Below are 25937 nucleotides of genomic sequence, written 5' to 3'. Positions count from 1 at the left end.
GTCCTTTTCAACTTTTATATAAAGATTGCTACCTGCTGATCCTTTTGAAAAACCTTGTTGATGAAGATATTTGTCCAAACGGTAGTACCAAGCCCTTGGAGCTTGTTTGAGACCATAGAGAGCCTTTTTCAATCTGCATACAAGATTTGGATCATTTCCAAGGATGAACCCATCTGGCTGTTCAATGTACACTTCTTCTTCCAAGTCTCCATTCAGAAAGGCTGATTTCACGTCCATTTGAAATACTTTGAAGTTTTGAAAACTTGAGAGAGCAAGGAACATTCGGATGGCCTCCAGTCTTGCAACAGGAGCAAAGGTTTCTTCAAAGTCTATTCCTTCTTGCTGCGCATATCCTTTACAAACAAGTCTGGCTTTGTTTCTAATTACTTCTCCATTTTCATTCAATTTATTTTTGAAGACCCATTTTGTTCCGATTACATTCTTATCCTTTGGTCTAGGAACCAGCTCCCAAGTGTTGTTCTTTTCGATTTGCTCAAGTTCTTCATCCATTGCTTTCACCCAACATTCATCTTTGCATGCTTCTTTCACATTTTGTGGTTCAGTAGAGGAGAGTAATGCCAAATAGCTTGAGGCTTCTGCAACTGTTCTTCTTGTTTGTACACCTGCTTCTTTCTGCCCTACAATCTGAGATTCTGGATGATTTTTCTGAACATATCTGGATGGGGTTTTCTCTTCTATTCTTGTCTGCTCCTCTGGTTCTTCTTGAGGTTCTGCTTGAGGTTCTTCTTCTTCATCATTCTGTCTTTGAGGGTAGCCTTCATCTTCTTCTATGTCTTCATGATGTAGTTGCCTAGGAATGTATCCCTTCTCATCAACCACTACATCAATACTGTCAACAATTCTACCAAGTCTTTTATTGTAGCACTTGTATGCTTTGCTATATGGAGAGTAACCAAGAAGAATGCCTTCATCTGCCCTGGGTTCAAGTTTGCCAAGCTGCTCATCAGTATTCTTGATATAGCATTTGCTCCCAAATATTTTGAAGTGCTTTACCGAAGGAGTCCTACCACTCCAAAGCTCATGAGGAGTTTGAGTGCTGTTCACCCGGACATTTGTTTTGTTGAGAATAACAACCGCAGCATGTGCAGCTTCACCCCAGAAAGTTGCGGGAGTTCCTGATTCATCAAGCACAGCACGAGCCATTTGTTGGATTGTTCTGTTCATTCTTTCCACAACTCCATTTTGCTGAGGAGTTCTAGCTGTAGAGAATTCTCTCCTTATCCCATGTTCATCACAGAAATCGAAAAATTCATTTGAAGTAAATTCCCCACCTGTGTCGGATCTGAGGCACTTGATTTTGTGACCTGATTCATTTTCAACCAAGGCTTTGAAGGATTTGAATTTTTCGAATGCTTCATCTTTGTGCTTCATAAGTCCTAACCAGACAAACCTGGAGAAATCGTCAATGAATAATATCAATATTCTTCTCCTCGAGATGTCCTTTTTCTGAAGGGACCACATGTATTTGTATGTACTAGCTCAAGAGGCATGCTAGCTGATCCTTCTTTCTCTGGAAAGTTAGTTTTGGTTTGTTTTCCAAACTGACATGATTTGCATATGGTGTTGTCAGGAATTTTAATATCTGGAAGATCGCGGACTGCCTGATATTTGCATGCTTTCCTTATTTGTGAGAAGCTTAGATGTCCCAACCTCTGATGCCATAACCAGTGCTCTTCATCCTTGCTCAGATAGCATTGTTGTTGTCCTTCTTCAAATATGTACAGATTATTTAGAGTTCTTTTGCCTTTGAGCACTGTTTTACCTGTATCAAGATCACGAACAAGACATCCATTCGATCTGAATATAACCTCGGTTCTTTGATCACACATCTGACTGACACTTAGAAGATTATGTTTTAATCCATCAACATACAAAACATTTCCAGCCTTGACCTTTTCTTTTAACTGAGCAATGCCTTTTCCTTTTATAGTCGCAGGAGTATCATTTCCAAAAGAGACTTTCTTTCCCTTTTCTAGAGCAGAATAAGATTCAAGTTTTTCTTTATCACCTGTCATATGCTTCGAACATCCACTGTCAATGTACCATAGATTTTCCTGTCCCTCTGCATAAAATGCTATCCCACATCTTTCTGTTTGAGGTTCCTTTATTCTCCATGTTTTGGTGCTTGAGGCTTGTTCCTTTTTCTGCTGGAACCTGCTCCTGCATTCAGAGTCTTCATGACCAAAGTTATTGCAAATAGAACATTCAACTTCATTTTCAAGAACCGAAAAGTTGTTATAGGTCCTTTTTGTAATCCCTGTCATACTTCTTCGTTTTTGAGCTTCCCTAGTCATGATTGTTTTATATGCAACACATTGAGTTGCTTTGTGACCAAAGTTATGGCAAGAAAAGAATTGTCCATTGAAGAAACTTCTGCGGTTATCAGATCTACCGGCCAAATGATTGTAATTTCTATTGTCATCCATTCTTGAACCAAATTGAGAAGATTTTACCTGTGGCTGGTTGTAGCTTTTGTTCACCCTTAAGATGGATTGCCCCTGATAGTTTCCGTTTGTAGTTTGTCCCTGCTTTACCTGATGATCTTCATTTTGCTTTTGCTCATTTCTTCTTGCTGCATCAAGATAACTTTTTGAGGTGGATGCTTGAGAAGTTTCTCCATTATAGCCCAGACCTGTCTTGTTTAGAGGAGATCGCTGCACATTGATAATCTCATCCAAAGTTTCAGATCCTTTGACAAACTTGAGATTAATAGCTTTTGTTTTCTCAATCTCTTTTCTAAGACCAACAATTTCACCTTCTAATTTTTCAAGATGTTTTTCCTTTTCATCAATTTGAAATTGTAGAGTATCAATGATCATGTTCTTTTCTTCTATACATCTCTTGAGTCTAGTAATTTCATCATAAAGGTTATCCACATCTACAGCATCCATATAATCATCATCTTCAAATGCCATTAACAACTTATATTCATTACCTTGTTCATCTTCATCACTGTTTGATAGACCATCACTATCTTCATGAGTGTAGTAGCTTTGCTTATTTGCGTTCTGTTTCTTGTTCCATCTAGCAGGTTCCTTTCCTTTATCCTTATAAGAGCATTTTGCAGCATAATGACCTACTCTTCCACAAGCAAAGCATTTAAAAGGTAACTTACCTCTGAACCTTCCAGAACCCTTTTGAAGATTTCTGACAAAATTTGATTCTTCTTCCTCTTCTTCTGGGACGTGGCTTGCTTCATAATAATCTCCTTTGCCTGATGCCTTGAAAGCAGCTTCTCTTCTGTCTGAAGGACCTCCCTTTCTCATTTCATAAGCAGTTAGAATTCCATGTAGCTGAGACATAGTAAGAATTCGTAGATTTTCCTTTTCTTCTATAGCAGATACTTTAGATTCAAACTTGGGAGACAAAGATCTTAGAACCTTTTCAACCACTATAGCCTCTCTTATTTCTTCACCCAAAATTTTCATACAATTAACAATCTCATCTACCCGAAGAAAATAGTTAGCCACACTTTCATCATTATACATCTTGAGAGTCTCATACTGAATCCTGAGAGTTTGAAGTTTAGCACGCTTTACCTATTCATCTCCTTCATAGCTTGTGACAATTTTGTCCCATATTTCTTTTGCGGATTTGTAGTGCATTACCTTCATGAATTCCGTTTGGGATATACATCCTAACAGAGTACTGACTGCTTTTGCATTTGTTTCATACTTCTTTTTCTCAGCTGGATCTGTAGGAGTAGCTGAAGGAAAAGCATAGCCTGTTTCTACAATGTCCCAAACTTTTGTACCAAGAGATTGAAGATATGCAGTAACTCTTACCTTCCAATAATTGAAGTTTGTCCCATCAAAAACCGGTGGCTTGATTGATGCTTCTCTCTCGTAGTTGCTCATGATGAACAATCTACCTTCAAGCGATCAAGCTTCTCTGAAGGACCTGCTCTGATACCAATTGTTGAAAATAATACTGAGAGGGGGGGTGAATCAGTATTATCTAGCAATTTAATAAATCTTCCTTATTTGATCTTTGAATTATTTTTGCATGTCAGTACCATAAAATAATGAGCATGAACAAAGAAAACAGATAGTCACACCAAAGAACACAAGATGTAAGGTGGAAACCCAATGTGGGTGAAAACCACCTACTACAATATGTCTCTATCTTCTTTCAAATTAGAAACTCCTTTTACAATGATTTTGTACTGGTGCAGTCCTTTACCAGTACGCAGGCTGCAACCTGCAGAGCAGAGAGCTACAACTCTTTCTCGTTTTCCAGTCTTCTCCTGGAAGGGAGCTACAACCCCCTACTTTTTTTCATAAAGCATCAAATGATCATCAAGTACATCACAGTTTACAGTCCTCTACAGTTATCAGATCAGTAATAACAGAACTAACCCAGAACACCTTATCAACAGAGAAAGAAATTCAATCAAAGATCTCTTAAGACAGAGACGCAGTTTTCCCTTCTGTGGCCTGCGACCAGACGCAGTTAACCTTCCGCTCCGCTGCGTCCACACGTAGAGATCCTTCTGCTGCGCTGCGTGCCCACGCACTGTTCCTTGAACTGCACTGCGTCCTGTTGCTGTAGGGACGCACCCAGAAACACTATCGCGCCGCGTACTTTGCTGCAGAGACGCACCCAGAAATGTTATCGCGCCGCGTCCTTTTGCTCCAGGGATGCACCTGAACCTTAGTAGCCCTGCGTCACAACGCAGATCTCCTGTTACTGCACTGCGTCCCGGACGCACCTGAACCCTTCTGCGCCTGCGTCCCGCCGCACCTGAACCCTTCTGCGCCTGCGTCCCGGCGCACCTGAACCCTTACTGCACCTGCGTACCTCCGGGCATGGATGATTTCAAGACTTCAAGAGTAACCCAAACAGTCAGATCTACAGATCTGATCATGCGCCAAAGAGATCTCAGTCTTTCAGAAGATTCGCCCTTTTAGATCTAGACCAGATCTAGCCTCATAAGATATTCAACCATAGACATATCCAAACCAAATGATCTCCTTTGCTTTATATAGGCAAGCTCCTCCTCAAAACATGGAACAATACCATGAGCCGACACCATAGAAACACAATACCGTCGGCTAGATACCAAGAGTAAAACACAAGAAACCCCCACGTGTGCTTTTATCTGCCTTAAAATGTGTGCACTGGGTGGACGCACCTCTTGAACGGCTGGCCTGCGTCGCTGGACGCGGTCCCTGCATGGTTTACCTGCGGGTACGCACTTTCTATAAGGTATACCTGCGTCCTCCTTATTTCCTTCAATATTTGATAGCTGATCATCAACCTCTACTGCTGACTTGAAGTACAGTGACCTGTCACCTGAATGGGTTGCCATCAAGGACAACACTGTAGCCATAATGCCAACAATAATGCAGAGGGGTAGGCACCACAAAGACAAAAACAGAAGAACTTATGAAAATTTTAGAACAGAGAAATGTCTGGGTCACAAATGGGCAGGATCAGTTAAGATGGGGACAAAACAAAGAAGCCATCTTTAACATCCATGAAGCTAAAAGAATTTCCCTTAACCTAGATCCCTGTGTTTCGGCAAAGTCCTGGCAAAAACTCTGGAGCCATCAAGGATGGATGAAGATCAAACTGTTTATGTGGTTAGTTCATCACAAAAAAATATTAACTTGGGTTAACATTCAAAAGAGGGGAGTTATGGGGCCCTCTAGATGTCCATTATGTGAGGCTTAAGAGGAAACAACAAAACATATTCTCAACAACTATACCTATATCAACTGGATGTGGGATTCTTTCAACATCATTTTTTAACAGACAGAAGAGATAAAGGTAGCATCAGTAATACCTTGAACAAGTGGAGAAAAAACTTTTCAGAGAATAAAATATTCAATTTGGCCTAGACCTTGACACCAAGCTTCATCATCTGGAATGTTTGGAAGGAAAGGAATAAAAGAATTTTCAAGGATCAAAATAACTACTACCATTTGCTTGATGGAATTAATCTTAAAGTAGATTAGAGAGACTATCTCTACCACTATGCACAGTTACCCCTCGAACCCCCCCACTGTGCGCGAATTGAGAACTCTCAAGTAGCTGGGAATTCATGAGATCATACTCCAGGGTCTTAGCAAAAACTTAAGAGTGTTGGAAAGGGAAAAGGATTTCTGGCATCCTCCACCAAAAGGGTATCTGAAATGCAACATTGATGGGGCTTCAAAAAGCAACCCAGGAACAACAGGTTGTGGAGGTGTGTTAAGAGACGACGAAGGAAAAATAATTTTCACTTTCCACTGCCACTTAGGCAAGGCCACCAACAATATGGCTGAATTAATGGCATTGGAACATTGTCTGGAGTTTCTTAAACTCAATCACAGCTCAAATGTCCTCATAGAAGAAGACTCGAAGATTTCCATAAATGCCGTTAAGAAAATCAACTATGGAACAACGCCTAAAAGGGTCTCAAAACAATGGAGACTTATACAAGTGTACTAGAGAATCTATAAACATCTCCAATGCCTTCGAACCGTTAGCTTTAATCATGTTCGGAGGAAGGCCAATAAACTTGTAGATCTACTGGCCAACCAAGGAGTGATCAATTCCAAGTGTAGAATAGACATGAAATGGCAGGAGATGCCTCCTAGCAGGCTAAAAGCTATTTGTGAGGCTCAAGCCGCTGAAGATAAGGAAATTTATGATTTCTGGGCTTGCGGAGGAGGGAATCAGTAATAGAAGATCAAGAGGCGGTTTTCTTTGCTATTCAGAGTGAGTGTAATGGTAACCACAATTCCTTCTTTAATGGAGTGCTCCTTTTCCGTAATAGATTCCAGGTTCAGGCGTGGAGATACAGTTAGCGCGGGAGGAATCCCAAGTCTCCCGATAGCAGGGGTTTTTTCATTTTTTGGGGTTTGGAGGGATAAACTGCTTTACCAGCAGTTTTCATTAGATCACACCGCTTTTACCCGGGTAGTGGTATTCTATTTTTTGGAGCGATCAAAATTAGATTCCGCCATGTGGCAAGATGATGGTTTGGAAACTACCCTTCCCCACTTACTATCGTGGGGTCTTTTTTTCCGGTGCGATATTAATCTCCATCGTTGGATGCAACACAGGTTAATCAATGGTCTTATTTCTTCGTGCAGCTTTGAGGTTTGGTCCTGCTAATCTTCGGAAGTCTTGTCGGAGCATTTTCATCCTCGTCCATTGATTTGCTTGTGGAATGAACGACCCAGGTTGATGGGCTCTTCTGCCAGATTTTTAGTTGTTCTCTGTTTAGCTTAATGGCTTGCCCTTGGGCTTGTCCTTAGTTTTCTTATCTTCTCAGTGATGGGGAAATATTTATTCATATTTTAAACTATTGGTTAATTAATGCAAAAGAAGGTCCGACATTTTCCTCAGCAAAAAAATAATTAATCATGAATGAAATAATGAAAAGATTCACACAACCACATTGGTAGGAGTCATTGATATATGTTGTTTGGCATCATTTTGCTATTTGAAAAAATTGTTGTTTGATCATTTGTATTATTCGTGTTAATTAATAATTTGTGTAATTTTTTATTTTATAATGTGTTCTTTGGTTGATAGATATGATGAAATTTGTTATTTGATCATTTTCATGCTAATTTTATAACCATATTATGTAAATATTAAAAGGTAAACATGGATTTAGAAATGCGAGGTAGTTAACGTTTGAAATTCCATTAATTGTAAAGAAATGAGAATATGCCATCATCTTTCATTTATTATCATAAGTTAAAGATTTGGATTAAAGAAAATATCAATTTTCCAATATTGAACAGAGGGAACAACTCTATGTTAGGCTATATAACTCATACTTGTCATAGATGTTGATTCGAAGAGTTCGTTCTAGGTTGTAGGTGACTATTAAATCTAGTTAGGTTGAGAGAATTCTTCCACTTAGATACTTTTTAAATTGGCATTAGGAGATATTCTCCACCTAAATACTTCTTAAATTGGTATTTGGTCGAGAGATTTGATCAACTAAATTAATCACAAAAATAACAAAATTTTTGACCTTATGTATTTATATATTTTCCAACTGGATGCTTCTTAAAGTAAGATGCCGGAAATGTCCCCATTCAAGCTATTTAAAGATAATCCTCAAGTCCCACGCCCCTCTCGACAAAATAGGCGACACATTTATTTAATTGATACATAAACACATGACTGCAAAACAGGTAACATCATTCTACAATTAAACGTTACTTCTATTCTCCATTGATGTGGGTCCTTTTACGAGCAACTAGCCCAGTACAGTTCAAATACCAAAATTAGAATTTAGAAAACACTGTCAATTAATTAATCAAATAATATATAGAAATATTAGTGTTTTTCCAACCAAATAATATTACACATATAAGTAAGTGTTCTTTTCAATTAAATAATATGAGAGATGCACTACATTTTAGTATAGAGTAGATGCCTAGGTGTAATGTAAGTATGTAAACCATGGCTTAATTAAATAAAAATAATCATAATAATAAAAGTCAAAAGTGGTTGAGGATGAGTGCAAATATCTAAATGTTGGTTCAATTAATAATAAAATGTTGAAGTAATAAAAATAATAAAATGCAATTTGTTATATTTTGGTTTTGTTACAATACCATAAGCCAATACCATGGCTTATCAATACTGCAAGCCCAAAAACCATAACTTCTTTCACAACCAAAATATTTTATAACAATATGACAATATTTTTAACTATGGATATTCACCCCCACTTTACAGTGGATATTGCTAGTACAACCACATTAAAAATATTAATGTGGTTGATATAGCATAAGACTTTATAAATATAGCACAAAAACTATTGCAACAAAAAACCTATTGCAACACAAAGAATGTCTTACCAACGAACAAATTTACTTGATTAACCATGTATAGAAAGGTTATGGGTCAACGTTAACTTAAGAAAAAAAGGAAATACACATATTATTGTAAAATGGACCATTTTGCCAAATAAAATTTACTTATATACTAATTTCCCTATCAATTATTAGAATTGGAATAATCTCAAATCCCTAGGAAATTGGTGGGTGGGAGCCATGTGGGATGCGTCTAATTTAATTTGAGGAAAAAAAGGAAGTACACATCTTGTTGTAAAATGGACCATTTTGCTAAATAATTTTTTCTTATATATAAATTTCCCCATCTAAGTAGAATATGAGCTTATTAAAATTGGAATAATCTCAAACCCCTAGGAAATTGGTCGGAGGGAATCTAATTTTTTAATTCATTAAAAGTCAATGCAACCTAAGAAGCCTTGTAACACACTACAACTCTTAATAAGCATGAAGACTAAGACTAAGCATATGCCGAGCATATTCCCTTGAGAAGGGTGTCAAATAAAAAGTTAACAAATCCTGATCCACCTTAAGTTGAAATAAGAAGCCTTCGATAATTAACATGTAAAAATTTTGCTTCGTTACAATACCAGGGGCCAATATGTTCATCCCCATCGGGAAGACCTTTTTTTTTCATTTGAATGTCATTCTTCTACTTTTAGAAAGCTTGTAATTAGGATGCGTATATGAAATCTATATAATTCCATAATAAGTATATGGAAAACCCATATTTTTTATTAATTGCGCTTGTTTAAGTTGACTTACATATATAATCCTCCAAATTCTTAAATTAATTTTCAATAATTATTATATAGATGTTAAAAATGTTGTGGCATTTTAGGCATGTTTTACTAATAAGTCATGGTATTGTAACAATGCCTATTTACAAATTTAGAATCTCCATGGCATTGGTAAAAATATTGTTATATGTTTTTCATACTTACATATATGTTTAACTTGTATGTTAATTCCTTTTATAATTGACAATAATAATAATTTAAATAAAGTTGAAATTTAGTTCAACTTTATGGCTTTTTTAATTCTAACATCTTAAGATGTTTCATGACGTAAGTGTTTTCATATTTATTATGTGTTAATGTCCATCAATATTTACTAGTCATTTAATTTATATAGTTATACTAGTGTTTTTTTTGTAAATATTAGTACTTTATATTCAATATCCAAAAACAAAGGATTACATTGCTATCATGTCCATGCTCACATCATTACAAAGTGAACCCATAAAACAAGTGTCGTCCATATCAAACAAATTTCAGAGTAAAAACCAGCGCATCTAAGTGATAGGAAAAGACACTGACAATTACAGATCACGATTGAAATAAAAAAAAACAAAAGGCCAAGATAACTAAAACAATCCAAGAGCTAAGCATAAGAGAGTACATGTACCACATGAACACGAAAAAGCATTTTGTTGTCAATGTCTAGTATTGACTTCAAATCCTTGTCCCCCCTACTTTAGAGAAACACCAACAATCGGAGAAGCAACCATAATACACCCAAAAAGAAGGGGAACCAACATTCCATAAGAACACTTAAAGAAAGAGACTTGAGGTTCCAAGAGGAAGATATACAAAACTTCAGCCTCCAAAAAATAAGAACTCCGAAAGTGCCTTCAAGATACAATGTTATGGCCCATGGTTTATAACTACATTAAATATTTGAAGGCCATACAAAATTCAAAAATGTCCCAAGATACTCATGAATGTGAATTACTATCTCACCAAAAAGAACTAAAGTCATTTCATCCATAATATGAACCATGAATACCAACATATCAAAAGACATTGAAACCTCTCGTCCCACATCACCTCGAGGAGATAACAATGAACTAAGTATCTCCATGCAATAGAATGCAATGTGATTATAACAAAGGGAGGGACATAGATCATTCAATGCCTAGAGAATAAAAGAACAAGACATAAAAAAGATGTTGTCACTGAAGAAAAAGAAAGAGAAGAAGAAGTACAAGAAGAAGAGAATGTACCTAATATAGGGGAGTCTTTATTGTTGATGAAAGTTCTATTAAAGCGAGAGAAGGAAGCTTTTGAACCATCCCAAAGGAAGGCCTTATTCGGGATTGTTTGCAAGGTCAAATAAAATTGTCGTAAGATGGTGATTAAAAATTGAAGTATAGACAATCTAGCTTCCATAGAGGTAGTAGAAATGTTGAATTTGAAGAAGACTAATCACTGACAGCTTATAAAGTGTTTTGGATTCAAAAAGGCCATCAACTATTGTTGAATGACCAATGTGAAGTGGAGTTGCAGATGGGGAGCAACAAAGATAAATTTTATGTGTTGTCATGCCAATGGACGTGTGCCACATTTTATTGAGCAGACCTTGGCAATTTTATAGAAGTGTTACACATGATGGAAAGTAGATCACATACAAGTTTTAGAAGGATGGCATACAACATACTTTTGTGCCATTGCAAGAGGATGGTGCAACAAAGGGTAGTGACAGAAAAGTCTTATTGTTTAGTAAGACGGAATTTTTGTAGCATGTTGAAGATAACAAGGTAAATATTTCTTTAGTTTACAAAGTAATTCTTACAACAACTATCATTACAAACTTACTTGTGGAGATACAAGAAATTTTGAATGAGTATAATGATATCATTATGGATGATTTTCCTAATGAATTCCTACCTATAAGACGTATAAGTAACCATATTAACATGATACCTAAAGCAAGTCTACCAAACAAGGTTGCACACAGAATGACACTTGAGGACAATGGGGAAATTGTGAAGCAAGTTTAAGAGTTATTAGATAAGGGATTAATTGGAGACTGCCTCAGTCCATGTGTTATGCCAAAAGTATTCAACCTAATGAAACATGGTGGTTAGTGAATGTGCTTAGATTCCATGGAAATAAATAAAATCACAATTAAGTATAAATTTCCTTTAGCCCAAATAGATGATTTGATATATTTCTTAAGCGGTGATCAATATTTCTCTAATATGGATCTGAAAAGTGGGTGCCATCACATAAGGATTAGAGAAGTGGATGAGTGGAAGACAACATTTAAAACCAATGATGGTTTACATATGAACCACATTTATGCAATTTGGAATGTCTAATGCATCCAACACCTTCATGAGATTAATGAATGATGTAATAGAGGAATTTATAGGGAAATTTGTGATAGTATAGTTAGATGACATCCTGGTATATAGTTTGTCTAGAGAAGAGAATTTGATGCATTTAAAGTATGTTCTAGAAAGGTTGTAAAAGGAGACGTTATTAGTTAACTTGAAAATGTGTTAACTCATGAAAGAAAATCTTGTTTATTTGGGATTTGTTATATCTGAAGATTGTTTGGATATGGATCATAAGAAGGTAAGAGAAACTGTACAGTGGCCTTCTCCCAAAAATGTGTTTAAAGGTAGAAATGTTCATGGTTTGGCTAGTTTCTACAGGAATTTCATTATAATATTTAGAAGGGTAGGTTCTCCAACTATAGAAACCATAAATATTGAAATACAACCATTCCAACGGATTGTTAGAGCTTTTAATGTTACCTGATTTTAATGAACCATTTCAAGTAAATTGTGATGCAAGAAGTGACATAATGGGAGTTGTGCTAAGTGAATAAGACAAACCCATCACATATTTTAACAAGAAGTTAAGTGGGTTGATAAGGAAGTACACTTCCTATGAAAAATAATTTTATGTTTTGGTTCAAGTGCTAAAATGAGGTGAGAAGGAAATATAAATCCTATGAAAAAGAATTTTATGTTATGGTAAGCAATACTGAAATGGAGGAACGATTTAATGTAAACGAATTTTATTTTATACATAGATAATCATTCCTTACAATATATAATGCAATAGAAAAAATAGAACCAAAAACATGTTAAATGGATAAAACTCCTATAGAGTTTTACTTTTGTATTAAAACATATGAGTGGGCAAGCTAATCGGATTGTAGATACCTTAAGTAAAGGGAGTTTGGTAATGCAGAAAAGCTAGATATAGGTAATGGGATTTGATTTTATGAAATACATGTATGAAGATGATGGATATTTTAGAGAGGATTATGAGGCATGTAAAAGCCCAACAATCAAGAATAGAAGCAAATGACTTGAATACATGTTGTAGGATGGGCTAGTGTTTAAAAGAAATTAGACTTTTCATTCCAAAATGTTTAGTGCGAGAATATTTAATCAAAGAGAAACAAAGAGGAGGATTAGGTTAATGTTTTGGGCATGATAAGACTTATGAATAGATGAAGCATTTTTATTTTTGGCCCAATATCAATACTGATGGTCAAAAGTTTGTGAAAAACTACAGAATTTGTTAGCATGCAAAGGGAAAGAGTCAAAACACAAGGTTGTATACACCACTACCAATTTCAAATAGGTCATGGGATTCAGTAAGCATAGAATTTGTTTTGGGGATTCAGTAATAATTCAATATATGTTGTGAGTGGTTTTCAAAAAAATCATTTCATTCTTTCTTTAAAACTAGTGACTTTAACTATATTGAACTAATATTGATAATTTGTTTTTGAATGGAGTAAAACTGTGGAATACCCAAGAGTTTGTCTATAATAGTTTAATGTTTCATTGTAGCAAGGACCTTTTTGGAGGAATTTTGGGGACATTAGTCAAGTTTACAACTAGTTATCACCCTCAAACTGATGGTCAAACTAAGGTAGTTAGAACATCTCATTAGAAAAAAAATTGAGGTCTAAAATGGGCCTCCTAAGGAATATTATAAAATAATTATGGAAATAATAAATAAGATTAGTTTACCTGATTAAGTTTTGGAGGGAAAGTATTTTCAACTGATCTCCCAAAGATTTTACTCAAATTTTGAGTGGGATCACTCATTGGATGTGGAATTTAACTTTGCATCTAGGAATTACCCATGTTGCATACTACCTATGGAGCCTACTACACAAAAATAAATACATGATTACAATCACATCTTTTCGTGTGTTTCACATTAATCATGTAGTAGGGTTCATTGAAGTAGGATTCATTGAAGGTATGCAACATGGGTACTCAGTTGATTAAAAAATAAATTCCACAGCCAACGAGTTATCCGCTTGAAATTTGAGTAAAATCATATGGAGATAAATTGAAAATATGTGTAGAGAAAGTAGTTTTATTATTATGTTTTACATTTTTAACTTTTTACTCCAAAAAAGGTGAGTAATCCCCGAAGGTTGAGACCATCATATAGAATCTTGTTGGATCTTATAAATTTGATTTTATTTTACATTTTTTATTTGAGGCCCAGTTCTACTTCAAAATTTCTCTAATGTAAGGATTTTAGTTCGAGAGCATCCAAAATAGTGGGATCAAGTGCTTGGCCAAGTGGAATTTTCCTATAACAATTCTCCAAATAGAGGTACAAGTCAAAGTTCGTTCCAAATGATATATTGAATACATCCTAGTGGTCACGTGCTTAGGAATTTTGGGCATGTTGAATATAGGAGTCCAGAAGGAGAGGACTTTTCCACAAATATGCAAGAAATTCAAAAGGAGGTGAAACATAAGCTATAGGAAAGAAACCTTAAATATAGAAGAGTATATTTGAAGAGAAGAGAATAGATTTTTGAAGTGGGTGAATTAGTCCTAACACATTTGAGGACGAATTCATTTCCTAGAGGAGAGTACAACAAGCTAAAAAAGAAGAGGATTGGACCTTGCAAAATCCTCAAGAAATTTTCAAACAACGCCTATGAGATAGAGTTCCCATAAGGAATCAACTTCTCACCTATTTTTATTGTTGCAAACTTGTATAAATGAGATAGCTCAAATAATAGATGAAGTAGAAAATTCAGTGACAGAAGTAATTTCCAATAGTAGAGAGTATGCATCTCGAGAAGATTTTTAGACAAAGGATTGATCAAGAGGACAAGGAGAAAATAATACTATGAGTACTTGGTCAAGTGGAAGAATAATTCAATAGTAGATGCTTCTTGGATGAATATCACATTACTAAAGAAAAGTGGTAGTTCACTTGGAGATCTCATCGTCAAGAGCCCATGAATAGTGTGTTCCTTGGTAGTATGATGCAAGAGGATTAGTCAAATTCCATCTTGACCTATAGAAGGTCAAACGAATTTAGTAAAATATTTATTTCCTAAAATTTCCCATTCTATTGTGTGTAAATTAGGAGAAATTAATTTATTCTTCCATGTAATTTTTATTATTAGTATTTTGTTAGGAAAGGCCTTAAAGTTTTATTTCAAGATAAAATTGGCTCAATTTGGATGAAGCTTCAAATTTATTTATCCAAGCTTTGAGTAACGGAAATAGTTGGATTTTGGTGTGTATAAATTAATTGCAGCATGATCTGTGTGTTGATAAATAACCACATAGATCTCGTGTGTTAGTATTTTTCCTCAGTGTAAAATCCTTATAATCCCTTGTTGAAATGTTTCCTTAATTAATGCGATTGAGCTATATGAGAGTGACATAGTGGAAATTCCTATTCAGTTTTGAAATTGGAAGAATTTTTATGACAGACTGAAATTCATTTTTTATTATTAACCTAAAGCAACGTTAGTGTCTCCAAGAATTATTTTTTCAAAGAAAATCATGGATCCATTAGCTAATGACCATCCATATTCTCGTTTAGTGTCTCTTTAGAATCCTGGGTGAGATTCGAATAAATAATTTGAAGCAAAAAGAGCCTTGTCATAAAAAGGTCAAGAGACCAACATTTATTTGCTAATTACTATGAAAATTCTTCTTCCCTAATATCTTTTTCTCACGCATTCAAAAGGGTAGTAGGGTGTCTCATCATAAAAATGTTGACTCCTAGGATTGTCAGTTGATAGAGGACAGGAAATATTAGGCCCATCAGGTGAGGGAAATAATTCCCATTCCCTAGGACTTTATCCTCAAGTGTTTCAAAAGAAGGCTAAGGTGGCTCATTGCAAAAATCGTGGGGTCTAGGGTAATTATTTAATGGAGGTTGAGATAGAGTTTGGTCTGGAAAATGACGTGAATCAAATTCCCATTCCCTTGGATATTTTCTTTAGGAGTTTTTGGTTGACTGGAAGTGCCTTCATTATAAAGAGGTCAGGCTTTTGGATGTATTATAATCGACATACCCCTAGTTATATGAAGCTTCTCCGCCAACACTAACATTGAGGTAAAGCTTGGGAGTTTTCATTAAATTTTTGTAAGGAAGGATTTCCTTATGACCCTTTTATATATATACATACACTCCACTCTTTATTTATTTTAAACTAGTGCCACACAAGTTGGGAGTTGATGCCAGTTTGGGATCCAAGTCCAAATTTTGGGTCTATTATAATTATAATTTATTCAAAGAGTCTTGCTTCTTTCACCACCAAGAAAGCCAGGTATGATAATGATGGTGATGCATGGGGAGTTAAAGGTATATTTATACATATGAATATATGATGGTAAAGTTAATCATGTAGATTAAGCATATCATAGTATATTGGGGATTGTAATGCATTTTGGTATATAGATGTTTCTTTATATGGACATCAACATTTTCGTACTATTTCTAAATTCCAAGTTGGATGACAAATAGGCTTTGCTAATTATGATATACTTTAGTTCATAATCAAAGGTTTAGATTTATCTCCAAAATATGTATGCTATTTCTCCTCTTTTAAATGAATTGATTAATTAAAAAAAATGTGATATGAAGTGACTTATGACTTTTTGGGAATCTAGAAATTATAAGCCATAATATTGCCCTATTGTAAGTGGGGTTGAATCTCCATGGTTAAGAATCTAGTTTCATGTTTTTTTTCATGGTATTGCACATTAACGAAAATCATAGATATCTTGCAAAATTGGTTTTGGTATTGGAACGAACAATTTTGCTGAGCTCTCTGCATTATATAATCTACTTCATTTTGCTTTATCTCACCATATTAGCTCAACATATTCGGGGACTCAATGGTGGTTGTAAATTGGAATTAATAATGTGACAAATTGCCATGTGCACATGCTCAGCAATTTATTTCAAAATACTCTTACTCTTAAAGCAGCATTTGAACATTTTTCATGTGTGCATATTTACAGAGAACACAATAGCGAGGCTGACAAACTATCCAAAGAGGCCTCGTCACTTCCACGAGGCAATGGACAAATAGTGGAGCAGAATGGGTCGGAGGAACATCAGTTTTACCACCGGCCATATAATCAGAGGATGCAGCGGACAACAGTCCCAACTAAATAGTGAACAGAGAACTATGAACTGCTGATATATTTATGAACATGAATTTTTTGTATTAGTAAATAGGCTGTAAAGCACAGATCATGGATGTAACTAGAACTTTTTGTTATGACTCTGAGAACTACCTGAAAAGGTGAATTTTGTATGAACTTATACAGTATGCCGCGGCATCTGCTTATGTAATTTTCAAATATTAATGAAAGTTACTGATTTTCCCAGGGGAAAAATATATCTATATATATATAAACTTATATATTAATTCTTTTCATTTTAAATTTCAGCAAAATGAGATATATAATGAAGTAGGTCTTTTTATGCTTATTATGGAGCCCTTTAGTTTATATGGCTACACTAGCTTCATTCCATGGTGGGTGTCTTCATAATTGATGACATTTATTCTATGTGATAGGAGTGGGTAGTCACGAGGAACTTCTACACATCTAGCTCAACAATCTCATGCCTTCATGCATGCTAAGAGTATTATCACAAGTTTTGGATCATTTATATGTGGTTTACCACAATGACGAACTCAATGTGGACTCACCATATAACAAATGTTGCACTTTTCCAAACCTATTTCATAGTAATGACATGAGTTAGAATAGGTAATGCAATAACATTCTAGAGGATTTTAATAAGGAATTCCCCCCTTCTTTTAGGCAATTGGGGTCACCAAAATATATTTTTATTGTTGGTTTAAGACAAAAGGTTTCTTTTCTAATCGATACCTCATGGTTTTCTTAGGAAAAATTCATTCATTGGATGGGGGCATTCCTAAAATAAGTTTACCCCTCCTTGGCTTTGTGAATAAAATTGGAAAAGTGATACAAAGAATGTAATCGAGATAATTGTCTTCTTCTAGGTTATCAAGGTTATTGACAGGGAGGTCGTGATAGGTGTTTGCTTCAAATCTCGGCTGTCAAATTTATACCTTGGTATTAGTTCAAGGTCAACCTTACAATCTTTTGTTTGGTTTCTTTTGTTGGCGTTTTCTCCCTTGACTATTTTTCTTTACTAATCAAAATGAGTGTTAACCTCCTTTGGCATCCTTGTCACTTTCTGCCTCTCTCTACAGGCTTGCCCTTATATTTTAGTTATTCTTCATTTTAAATTCGATTGCTTGCATTTCTTCTTCTTTTTATGCTTTTATGGTCTTCCATTATAAGAGGTATCTTGGAAACCTTAATCAGTGTCTTTGTCGTGAAATATTTTCACTTTTTCACTCGTTTGTTGGATTTTTTCTCTTCTTCCTTTTCCTAATTGCTTCCAGCAGGGTTCCCTCAGGCTTGTTGTGCCTTCGACTATTCACTCCTATCCTATTAATACCCTCAATTAGCTCTTTGTCAAACATGGTTTATCTTGTTCTCGTAATCTAAGGGCTAGATCGAGGCAATAAATTCCCTCCAACTTGAGGGTCAAAACACTTTATGAAGATATCAACAGTAGTATATGTCAAATCAACCACACCTCAAATTGCTAGGAAAATTATTGACGTGGAAAAGGAGACCAGAATTGAATGTGGATTCTCACTAATGTAGAGGTGGAGGAAGATGTTGGTGGATGGATACGAGACCTTGGGGATACAATTACTAGACAAACAAGACATATGCAAACTATAGACATTACTCAAAGGAATTATGGGGAAAGTCATAGTGGAATGTTTGGAAATTCAATAAGAAATCCTCTTGTGCATTGGTGAAATGAAAATCCATATGAGGAAGCTAATTGACAAAGTTTCGATTTTTCCCAAAAGCTAGAAAATCTAGAGTTCTCTATCTCTAACTATGAGAGTGAAAATACTGACACTGTCTAGGTTGATTCTTCATAAAAATACTTTTTTCTATTTTATTTTGTTTATAAATACTGGTCAAGCATACTTGTAGCCACAGATGATGTTATATTAGGATGGAAGATTGGTCTTCTTATCTCTTTGGTTTTGTTATCAAGTTTAAAGTGCTTACATGGGCAAAAGCTCTAGGGTTTCCCTTTTGGTTTGGTTTCCTTAAACGAGGGAGCTTAAGACATGATATATGTATTTTAATGGAGAAGCAAAATAATAACTACGTGATTTACAAAAAAAAATATTTTTAATGTTATTGTCAAGGTAGACACTTTCATGGTTTTGAGGCTCAACTACTATTTGGTTGCTGATATTCATGGACATGTACATACTCTAATTATAAAATTAATTACAATATTAACATAAAGTAATTATGTTAAATAAATTAATATATTAATATTTTAAATTAATAAAAAAAATCTAATTAAAAAAGGATAAAATCAATTAATACATGAATATATTAAAAAAATAATAATAAATAAATTATAAATGGAAAACAAAACTTTCAAATACATTTGAAAAAATTTAAAATAACCTATAAAATTCTACTTATACTTTTATAAAGGACAATATAATAAAAAAGTTATAATGAATAATATAATAAAAAAGGTATAATGAATAATAAAAAAATTGTATTGCAAACTTTATTTGAATAATGATAAATTTGTATTCCAAAAGAAAAGAAAAAACAGAGAAATCCTTTAAATTAAAAGGAGATAGAATAAATACAATAAAAATTTAATGAAATAAATGCGAAAAACTTACACTAATAAACCTTATGACAATAGGGCTACAACTCTTTTGCAGACAGTGGATACGAAACTGAACTTTTAATCAACATTATCATGAAACCTGAAGGACAGCTAGTCTAATGACTTGCTGCTTTAAATTTTTTTTTTTTTTATTAAATACTGTAAAACATTTTTTTTTAAATAATTGATTATCATGTATTTCCAGACCTGATCATAGCTTAAGGTTTAAGTAGATCTCAAAAGAAGCCCTGTATTTTCAAACCTTCAAAGAAACAAAGTTAAGTGTTTCCATTATCGCCCTTGCTTTTCTTCACCATAACGTAAGGTGGTTTAAGTAGCATTTTGTGGTTGAAGTTTGTTTTCTCTGCTCTCGAAAGAAATGGAAGATAAAGCGTAGAGATTTATTAGTATCTACCCTTTTATTTCTAGATGATCTTTTGCTATTTGGAATTGGTCCAATGGCAGAGGCTGAATACTTGAAAGAGCAGCTCGTATGTAAATCAATTTACTAAAAACAACCATTTTATTTGCAAATGGTATTTCGTTATTTGGAACATATTCTGTCCAGGAGGCTGAACACTTGAAACAGCAGCACACATGTGGAAATCAATCGACAGAAATCACCCATTTTGTTTAATTTCATTTTCAGAGGATTTAATTAAACTCCACTCATTTACCAAACCTGCTCACATATCTAAACTCTGTGAACTAATTGTAAGGAATGTACCCCATTCACGAAAATAATTGCAGATCATTCTTTAAAGTTCTTTGGCACATTTTCTTGACATGGTTGGGTATGCTAAAATCTGTTGACGAAACGGATCTCTAGACATGATCCTTATAATAAGCTTTATGACACTTGAATTGTGATGATAAAGCTAACAGCAATTTTACCAAAACCACTTACAGACAAATAAATAGATTGAAGAATGAAAGTTAACGAAAGGGATGGACGACTTACTCCTCCTGGCTTGCAAACTCCTGATTCTCGCCTGTTTCGGAGAAAATGACAAAGGCTATTTCGGCATCGGAGAAAACAGAAAGCTTTTTTCAGAAATATGTTCGTTCGTTTCGAGAATGTAGTATGGCGGCTTCTAGGGTTTTGAATGCGTTTGATCTCCACCATCTTCTGCCCCATTTCTCCACCGGAGACGGAGTGCCCAGTCTCCGTGTTTTGTGATAACTCTACGGCCACGTTTATACTCTTAATGTACCCGTCGCTTTGTTAATTGCGAGTAAACAGCTCCGAACCATCGCTTAGATTCAATGTTCCTCATTAACCATCAAAATCTAATCGCTGTCCTTTATCGCCGAAAGTGGCCTTTCAAAATCTAAAAGCCTACTTGTACGAGAAGTATCGAATATTCTGCGTCGTGGCGAATCTAAACCCTGCCAACTATTGAAGTATGCCCGCTTCTCTATGTGGAACATTGAATCTGAGCGTTCTGAGTATCGAGACGTTTAATAGTAACGTTAACCAGTTGGAATTGAACAACATTAAATCGCACTCACTTTTAGCTTTACGAGGACTTCTCCTTACGAAACTTTCGTTCAAAGAGACGGCCGGAGCTACCATCTATGGTGGAGTTCAATATGATTCCTTGCACGTGAATTTCAGTTGGAGCAGCTATGGTTGGACTTATCTTTTATAATAGAGTTTATTATGATTCCTAATGTGAATAGAATTTTAAACCCATTTTAGTTTCAGATGTTTTTTAAAATCACAGATTCAAGTTATATATATATATATATATATATATATATATATTAAATTTAAATTTAAATTTAAATTTAAAGGTTTGACTTTTTTTTTTAATATTATTTTGGTTTTCTGAAGAGATAATTTTAAAAAAAATGTAGGGAAACATGTAAATAGCTTGAAATTTAGATTAATTTGGTGGTAGTGAAAGCCTATCTTTTTGGATTTGCCAACAGAAAATTTCAAGTGGCATGATTTTCTTTGAATGACTCACCAGTACCTACATTCACAGATATGAGTGAGCCTACATTCACATATAACAACTATTAAAAACTTTCCTTCTTACTCATCACAATTGAATTATGATATATTTTCCCATTGTGTAAAAAAATAAAAAAATACATATAAAATGTCACATTAAATATAAAAAATTACCCCTCTTTATTATATAAAAGAAAAAATCCACCATTAAAATATATAATTTTTATTTTATTTAAAATTTATATAAAATAGGGGTTAGAATACTTTACATTAAATAATATGAATAAATTATTTATAATATATAAAAATTGTATTATTATTATTATTTTAGTATTACACATCAATTCTATACTTAAGAGATAATGAAGTACACATTTTATTTATAATGAATATGTGACATAAAAATATGTTATTTGAAATTAAGAATGTTTTTATTATTATTTTTAATTAATATTTTTTTTAATGTTTAAGTATGAAAAAAATTATATATTTTTTTTCGTATTTTCATATAAATTATTATAGACTTTTTTGAATTGGATTTATCAAACTTTGGGATGATTAAATTTCTCAAAGTACAAACTGTATTTTGAGAGAAAAAGCTTAAGAAATATTTACACTTTGATAAATTTAAGTTGTCTTAAAATTTAGTAGATTGAATTTATCTTGATTGTTAATAATATTATTTATATTTATATAAATTTCACATTTTTATTTATAAAATTATTTTTCGTTTTAATTTTATTAAAACTCTCATAATACATGTAAATTCATATTTGAACACACATATCTTGCACACACACACACACATATATATATAACGTGATATGAATATAATGGTTATGGATCATATATATATATATTATTTTTTTTGGAAAATAATGCTCTTAATTTCATCAATAAAAATAAAATTACAATACATCAAATTCAATTTAACTAATTTAAAAAATTTTATTACTTTTTATTATGATTTTTAGTTTATATTATTATTATTTTTGTCAAGTTATCTCAGTTCTCTAGAGATCACATGTGGCTGGAGAAACCAATAACCAAGGGAATCTAAGACATAAAAATCACACGGGATCTCACTCCTCGTGGGCCACACTAGCCATTAACATGACTGGATAGTTAGTATTATTATTATTTGATATAATGCTTTATTTTATAGACATTATACAATTTCTTTGATATTGAGCTAGTATTTGATCTTTATGATCATTTATAGACACTACAACATCTCCCCTTTATTGGGAAAGATGACATTTAAATATTTATATTCATTTACCCACATTTAAATGTTTTAATCATTTAGAAACATTTCAACATCTCCCTCATACTCGGTTGTAGAGTGCATCTCTTGCTGCAAATAATAATAATAATAAAATTTACAATTAGTTAATTTTTTATAATTTTTCAAATTTTGGCAATGTGCAGCATATCATGATCTAAGTATTTTGATTGGTGCCTATTCACATTACTAACCATCTACTTTATATAGCCAAGCTAATATATTTTAATATCAACTTCATATATTATATCATTATAAAGAAGTAAGATAAGAAAAAAAATATTTTAATGTTGATAATGTTGCTTAAATAAAACAATTTTACAACAAACATACATATATATATATATATATGTGGATGGTGATTAAAAATAAAAATAAAAATAGTCATTGTTAAAATAGAAAGGCTTAATTAGCACAACATTCATTTATTATTATTATTATTATTTATTTTTATTTATTTATTTATTTATATATATATATATATATATATTTTCTGAAGCAAGAGACGTTCCTTTTATTTCATTAATCCAAAAATAATGTTACATAATATACAATAAACTGTCGAAGACATGACCCCCAACCCTACACCAATTGTTACCAAACCCTCGAATTACACACTATGTTGGGCTATATGATCCCCCAACCACAAGAAAAACTTCAGAAACTCCCACTCACCCACTTCTCGGAAATACTTCAACAGTCACCACCGTCCTTGCTTTTCGCGCAAACAAACGATTGAGGGAAAAAATGCCCCGACAAGACGAGTGGAGAAAAATGACCTGGCCCCACAAAACAGCACGGTCATTCCTGACCGTAGATCCGGGCGGCGGGATCCAATGGCCAGGAGCAATATCGCACTACCTAAGATGACCGAATGTTAGTGTGCGATGGGGGGCAGTATTTGTTCCACCCCCCTGCCACGTGTTGGAAGCCGAATGGAATCGCTTCCAAATCTCCAAAACCATTTTCTGCTCAAGAGCCATGTGATCGCCTGAAAACTGTCTTGGGCGTGGTTTTCCTTCCCAAAAGTGGAATGAGGGGATATTACCACTACCAGTAAAAACAATCCTCCCTTCCCGCGCATTCTTTCTTCGGAACCTAAACTAGAGACTATGGCTAACTGTGATTCGACCCACCATGTTACCATCCAAAAAACTGAGGAAACCAGTCAACTTACACCGAGGTGTTTTGAGGCTGATCTTTGCTTGCCCTCCTCCAAAGTACATACTGAAAGATTGTGGTAGATCTTGTTGAGAAAAATTCATTCCATGCCTGTCACCTTGGCACGATGTCGAAATACTTCTCTGTCCTCTACCGCTTTCTTGTCGCAGAGAGCTTTTAATTTGCTCTGAGGCATCTCCTGCCACTTCATCGCAATCCTGCATTCTGAATTGTTCACACCTTGGTTGGCCAGGATGTCTGCTAGTTTATTGGCTTTTCATCGAACATGGTTGAAACTAATAGTTCGAAGTCCCTGGAGATGTCTTTGAATTCTTTGGTAAACCTGGATTAGTCTCTAGTGATTTGAGACTTTCTCTGACCCAGTTCCACAACTGATTCTTTTCACAGAGTTTATGGTTATCTCTGAGTCTGCTTCTATAATGACATTTGAGCCATGGTCCTACTTCAGAAACTCTAGGCATTGCTCCAAAGCCATTAATTTAGCCATATTGTTAGTGGCTCTTCCTAAATGGCAGTGGAAGATAAAGATAATGCCTCCTTCATCTCTTAACACCCCTCCAAAACTAGTTGTTCCTGGGTTGCCTTTTGAAGCACCATCAATGTTGTATTTCAAATAGCCTTTTGGTGGAGGATGCCAGAAATCCTTCTCCGTTTCCATTGCGATTTCCTTCCTGTTTAGGCCTTGGGGAATAATCCCTTGCATTCCTAGTTGCCTGAGAGTTCTCAACTCAGTCTCTGAGGGGGGATTCTTGGGGTGATTGCGAACTGTGGTGCTAACTGTCTCCTTAAGCTGTTTCAAGATCAGATCAAATAGGCAATGAGGGATAGTCTTTTCATCCTTGAAAATTCTTTTGTTCCTTTCTTTCCAAACATTCCAGATAATGAAGCTTGGTGTAAAGGCCCAAGCCAAATTAAGGAACTCATGCTCCGTAAAGTTTCTTCTCCACTTGTTTAGGGTATTAATGATACTTCCTCTGTCCCTGTCTGTCTGTTGAAAAATGGTAGCGAAAGAATCCCACAACCAGGAGGTGTAAGTGCAGCTGTTGAGAATATGCTCCATTGTCTCCTCTTGAGCTTCACATAGTTGGCATCTAGAAGGCCCCATAACACCCCTCTTCCTAATATTGTCCCAAGTCAAGATTTTCTTGTGATGTACCAACCACATGAAAAGCTTGATCTTCATCCACCCTTGGTGCCTCCAAAGGTGCTACGAGGTCTTATCCAGAACACAGGAATCTAGCTCAAGGAGAATACCTTTTGCTTCCTTAAGATTAAAGGTGCCTTTTTTATTGTTGCCCCATCTTAACTGATCCTACCCCTCTGTTACCAAGATCATCCTTTGTTTAACATGCTCATAAGTGCCTCTTCTTTTATTTTTATGGGGTTGTCATCTCTGCAATCAATGTTTCTCCATCTTCTCCACTTTCCCGAGTTATGAGAAAGATCCCAGAAATCCTTTACTTTGTTTAATCCTTGGAAATATGTTTCTTGCTTGAGGCTCAAAAAGTCCTCTTTTAATAGCATTGGTTCTTGTTGCCATTTGTCCTCCCAGAAGAGTGCTAGATCTCCTGCTTTGATTTCCCAAAAACTATTTTTTTGTACTAGGCTTCTATTTTCCCAGGCTTTATTCCAGATGTATGAGCCCTTTATGTTTCCAAACATTCTTATGAGATCACTAGTGTGCCAGGAGCTGGCATATTTTTCTTTCCAGATACTTGCCCATTGAGCTTTTGGCTCTTGAACCCATTGCCACCAAAGCTTGGCTCCTAAAACTTTACTAAGAATCTCCTGATCATCTAAGCCTAGACCCCCGTGGCTCATGGGTTTACAGATTTTATCCCAAGAAACAAGGGCCCATTTCTTCCTTGTTTCCTCCTTACCCCAAAGGA

This window comes from Pinus tabuliformis, chromosome 3_2 (genome assembly GCF_031772625.1).
Source record: "Pinus tabuliformis cultivar Carrire ecotype Pingquan chromosome 3_2, CPIR1, whole genome shotgun sequence".
In the NCBI taxonomy this organism is placed as follows: Eukaryota; Viridiplantae; Streptophyta; class Pinopsida; order Pinales; family Pinaceae; genus Pinus; species Pinus tabuliformis.
The sequence above is the reverse complement of the archived record's forward strand: the minus strand, read 5'-3'. Positions refer to the sequence as shown.